We start from the raw sequence: 6,000 nt of genomic DNA, 5'->3' as shown, positions 1-6,000 counted from the left end.
CTCTAGGAACCTCATATAAGTAGAATCATGTAATATTTGCCTTTTTGTGACTGGTTTATTTCATTTAACATGATGTCTTCAAGGTTCATCCATGTTGTAGCACGTGTCAGGAGTTCCTTTCTAAGGCTGAATAATACTCTGTTTTATGTGCATATAACATTTTGTTTGTTCATTCATCCGTGGATGAATGGGTTGCTTCCACCTCTTGGCTATTGTGAATAGTGCTGCTATGAACATAGGTGTGCAAATATCTTTTTGAGACCCTACTTTCAATTCTTTTGGCTGTATACCCGGAAGTAGAATTGCTGGATCATATGGTAGTTCTATTTTTAATTTTCTGAGGAACCTCCATACTATTTCCATAGCTGCTGCCCCATTTTACAATCACACCAAGGATTCTAATATCGCCACACCTTAGCAGACACTTTTTATCTTCTGGTTGTTTTCTGTTTATTTGTTTGTTTGTGTTTGATAGTAGCCATACTAATGGATGTGAAGTGGTTACTATATTTAAAAGTTAACCTTTTCCAGGTAACTTAGAAAATAGCGTTCTCAGAAGAAGTTGCAATGCTATTGACAAGACAAAGCTCGATTATTCTAAGTAAAGAACTTTCCTTAGAAGTGGATGGTAAGTCGGGAAGCTCTCAGGGCACATCTAGGGATGGAATTTCTCTCCACAGTAAATTCCATTCTATTCCCTTCATTGAGTCAGTGTTAGTGCATAGGTTGAGTTAAAAGGCTACAGGTTTGTCACCATCAGAGGTACTGAGAGGATGGAAAATTCTATGTATTAATAGATTATGGACCGAACTGAACCGAAGTTGTTTCATATCCTGAATTTTCCCATTGATTCTGACCCATGGGGCTTCTTGCAGTTTCTACACCAGATTATGGCTTTGTTCTCTGGTGAAAACATCTTTCAAACTGAAATCATTTTGGGGTGGGATGAATTGGGAGATTGGGATTGCCATATAAACATTACTAATAAGAAAAAATATATATATCAAATTGTATATATCACACTTTAAATATATGCAGTTTATTGCATGTCAATTTTATCTCAATAAAAGTCCTTAAAAAAAATTGAAATCATGCTGGCTTTTGAGCCAAAGTTACCTTTGGGAACTTTTGACTCCATCTTCCTTCTATGGAAGTGTTTGTCCCTCAGCTAGACAGACAATGGCTCTCCTTCTGGTTTCTTTTGTGTGGGTAGCCTGGTGTGATCACCTTTTCAATTAAATCCTGAAGAACTCAGGGACAGGAGAGTCCGGCCTCATGATATTATCCCCCTGGAGTTGCATTACAACAGACTGATCTGGGACTAAATGTAATCAGGGTGTTTGCAGAGCTGGTAAGAAGATTAGCAAACAGAAACCATAAGAACAATTAATCCATTTCTACATAGTTGCATGGCCGTTGCTCTGCAAAAACAGCACTGAAGGTGGGTTTCTTGGTCCGTTCTAGCTCTGTGCTTGCATCTGTGACTGACTGAAAGGCTGGAGATGAGGAGGCATGTGGGGAAGCAGGCGGCTACTGCTCCCCAAATACTGTGTGACACAGTCCACCCTGATCCAGCAGCAGCCAAGTATCCCACCGTAATCGGTCGACCCTTGGCTTATCCCGTTTCTAGATGGTATTTACTTGGTGGCACATTTCAGTCATCTAATTAGCATTCTTCAAGGTTATTCCACCCCCTGAAGGGCCCCCTTTGGAATACCATATGTGCTGTGATGCTTGATCAAGAAAGGTGTATGCTTATGGTACCCCTCTCCTATTTGATTGCTAAATAAATTAACTGATTAATATTAGTTTGACAAAAGAAGATTTAGCATGTTGGCCAGCTCTACAGAGAGCATTTTAGCAGGCAAGATCTTATTAATTTCACTATCCGCTGACAAAGGCCCTCATCATCCCTATGTAGATAGACAGCAGGAGGCTCAGAAAGGGGAAGTGACTTGCCTAAGGAGAACTAGGACTTGAACCAGGTCTGTCTGAGTCTGGAGCAGACCTGTAACCACCACCTGAGTTACCTGTCTCTGTGCTTCTGCATTCTTAAACTAGAGTTTAAGCTCACTGCTGTTTCTTTGCTAGTCATAGCCCCCAGTCGGACAGTGAACCCTCCAGGGAAGGGACCCTGTCTCCTCTTCTTCCTGTGGCTCATACGGCATAGTTCTGGGCACCTAGTAGCTGTTGGGTGAATGCTTGGTGATTGATGAATGTGCTTCCACACGATTTCTGCGCTTAAACCTCCCACACCAGCTTCCCTGAACAGTCAGCCCAGCCTCACACAGAACACTGGACTTGGTGGGAGACCTGGGGGCCAGATAAGAGTGGCCCCAGACAAATGGCTCAGCCTCCCTGGGCTTCTTTTTCCGCTTCAGCAATTTGAGTGTGTTAGCCATACCATCTGAGGTTTCCCCCGCACTGAAATGCTGCATTTGTAAATATAAGTTGTAACAAGGTGTTGATGTTACTTGGGGCCCCAAACCAGTAATGAGGGCCCAGAGATGAAAATAGAGTTACTATGTACTCATCCTCTGAAAAGAGCCATCAGTATGGAGCCAGGGGCCCCCTCCAACATAAGACATGGCAAACCCTTCCTCCTTCCTCCTCACTCAGAGCACAAAGTGTGCAACGCCACTGTGGCCTTCGGTCTTTGGGGAGGTGGAGTGTTTGGGAAAGTTTGGTCTTTGGGGAGGCTGAGTGTTTAGGGAAGGTGATTCTCGTTCCTCTGATCAAGGAAGAGAGAAGAGTGCTTCTCTCTGTCGTGGTCTGATCTAAGCCAGTTTGATGGTTCACAATTATTGAGTTATTTTTTCCACATATTGGTGTAGCTTTTAATAGTTTGCAAAAGGGGGGAGCTAACAGACTCATTCCACAATCCAGAAGTCGTAGCCAAATTCTGGCGCGCACACACACACTAATTTTATAAACAGGCAGGCATAACAAAAGAAACCAAACAAAACAGTCCTCCAACCCGCCTGTAAGCTTGATTAAAGTCCCTACAATCTGTCCTTGGATTCTCTGGTGGCAAATGCAAGAATAAGTCTACAGGCATGTTTCAGCCAATTGTCTAGTCATCATCAAGATTCCTGTGAAGGGGCTAAAAAGTTAAGTGATCTTAGGCACAAAACGCCAATCTGGAAAGAGTAGGCAATCGAACTTTCTAGGTTTTTGTATTCTTTGTAGGGCAGTGGTGCCTGTACAGCATTTCCGTCCATTAATTCACATATCTTGAACACCACTCATTTCACAAGTATAACAGTCATTTCGAAAAATCCCTCCACTAATTAATAAACCCTCTGGTGTTGATTGGAGATAGAAGTATTTCTAGCTGTTAAAATCCTGGCAGAAAACAGCGCACTCCAATGAGGTAATGGAAGAAAGTTTAATGAATAGACTATTGCAAAGGTGTGGTCAGGTTTAGGAGAAACTAACAGAGGATGGAGAAGCACCCCAGGGCTAGCAGCTCGGAGAGCCTTTGTTACCCTTCTCCTGAGCCCGAGGGGACACAAGAAGTTCTTGGGACCTGGAAGAAGCTTTAGGTGGAGCAGAGGATTACCTGCAACAGCTGCAGCCTTAGGTAGAGGAAAGTGGCTACTGCCAATCTGTAGCCGGAAAGGACCTGTTTGGATTGTCGGTGGGGAGGAGGGGGAAGTACCCCAGTCTCTCCCTTCCAGCCTGCAATCTCCTGCTGGTGCCTCCCACTAGCTGAAGCCAACAGGAAGCCAGAGGCAATGGGGCTGGGTTGATGCAGCTCTGAAAGGTCAGCGTGGAGGATGGGGAGTGGATCTGGAGGTCAGCCGGCACCACAGTTGAAGGCTTGTAGTAACCTTTAGAGTTTTCAAATGCAAACTCATCAACCCTGGAGTGTGGTTCCTAATTAGTGTACTCCAAATGTCCACTAACCTCCCTGAGTTTAACACTGACACCCATGCACAGATCATACTGTGTATGGTATTTTAAAGCAAATTACAGATAATTTAACACCTTCTCTGAAGTCAAGTAAATCATTATATGCAAAAGGGGAACACTGGTGTGTCATTCTCCAATTGGATGTCTGCTTAGGCAGCTGACGTGGTGACCTGTACAAGGATGGCCTACCTACCAAATGCTGGAACCATCTTCTAAAGGCACAGCTGAAGTGCCAGCTCACAGGCAACGCTCAGAAAGGGTGGGGTGCCTTCTTCAGGATACAGTATGTTTATTATTGGAGATACGGCACCGTGTGTCCAGTAGGAAGGATACATGAGTGCAGAAACCAGGGGGAGGAAGCAGCAGTGGCCCCACCTACCATCACTCCTAGTGCCCCACTGGGGATCTTGTGCTTTCTGTCCTTGCAACCCTGGACTCTGCCTGCTTGAAGGTCCTGCTCTCCCAAAGGGGCCCACTCGTGGCAGGAGACACAGCAAGGGTCCCATTGAACTATAATTTATTGCTGCCAGCAGTGTGTTTTGAATCCTTTGTGTCCAAGGATCAGCAGGTGAGGAGAGAAACGATTATACTGCCAGGGGCTATTGACCTTGATAATCCAAAGGATGGAGGGATGCCTTTATATGGTGGAGAGCCTGAAAAGGGCACGTTATCAAGGGTTCAGATCCCCCTAGGAATGCAGATTTGGCTCAAACCACCAAGTATGCCACCAATACCTGCCAAGGTGTTAGCTGAGGGTGAGAGGAATTTAGAATGGATAGCGGAGGAGGGAGAGGATGAGTGCCAGCTGTGACTCTAAGACCAACTGCACTGAGATTGCCACGAGAACACGTCAGCAGACCTCCTGCTCCAGGGAGTGTAATCAACCAAGGGCCCCAGACTGCTGCTCCGGGAACCCACTGCTGGCTTTGCATGGAGGCCACACATCCCACGGCAGCTCCTGGAATGATGCAGTCAGGAGTCTAAGGCATCCCCAGTCCTGGGAAACACTAGATTCCTCTCTCAGCCGACTTTGGCAGGGGTGACCCACACACAGACACACGTGACCTTAGTGACGGAGGTCTAAGATGCTCCATTCAACCTTACACTCAGATCAGACTTCCATGGTGGTCTTCCCCGCTCCTTCCGCATTTTCCCACACTCAGGTGTTTCCTCTAACGAAATCCTGGCATCTTGAATCCTGCCTTGGAGTCCGCTAATTGGAGGACTGGAAGAATGCGAAGCCTTGGGTAAAAGATTTCCCCTTTCCAGGTCTCCCCGCCCCTACTGTGAAGTGAGGATGCTGACTCAGACATTCTCTCGAAGTCCATTCTGCTCCTAGTTTACCTCGTCCGGAGGCTGGTCCAGACTGATTTTCCAGGTGAGGCTGGGCCCTGCCTTCTGGGCTGGTCCACTTTCTCAGGCCTCATTCTGAAGATTCCAGACCCTGATCTAGAGCAGAGTAAATGCATAAAGGCCCTTTCGTCTTGTTACAGGTTCCGTGCAGAGATGGTGGCAGGCTCTTTTCAATGTTGCTTGCTTCAGTACATTGCATGTGACCACTCACAGTGCCACTGGACCACAGGTTAACCCACAGTTATCAAGGGTCATCGTGCATGTCTGGAAAACTCTAAGTAACACCTGCAAGTACCATCCCTGGAGACAAATTCACCCTTACAAACGTACCTTCCAATTCAAGGTCTAATGTCCTCCCTGCCTCAAGATAAAGAACCAAAATAACTCTTGGGAAAATTGTGATTTTCGCTCACTTGGAGCATTAGTTTTTTTTTTCACCCTGGGAAATATGGACCATCCCTTTTTGCTTCCAGAACAAAGGGTAACTGGTTCTTTGGAGGAAAGAAGACTTATGTTCAGCTCTATATCAAAATGTCTCCTAATCGTGGGATTCCATCTAGGACAGTCTTTATTTTCAAGCTTTAGTTCAAGTTCATGTCCTTTGGTTGCCTTAAACTCAGCATTTGCTCTGCTTGCTGACGCAGGGGGAAAACATGTGCTTTGCTCTCAAAAATAAAAAGGGAAAACAGAAGAAGAAAAAGAAAGTTCACATCTCAAGGGTTGGGTTTATTC

This window comes from Hippopotamus amphibius, chromosome 5 (assembly GCF_030028045.1).
Source record: "Hippopotamus amphibius kiboko isolate mHipAmp2 chromosome 5, mHipAmp2.hap2, whole genome shotgun sequence".
Lineage (NCBI taxonomy): Eukaryota > Metazoa > Chordata > Mammalia > Artiodactyla > Hippopotamidae > Hippopotamus > Hippopotamus amphibius.
This window is presented reverse-complemented; position numbering follows the sequence as displayed.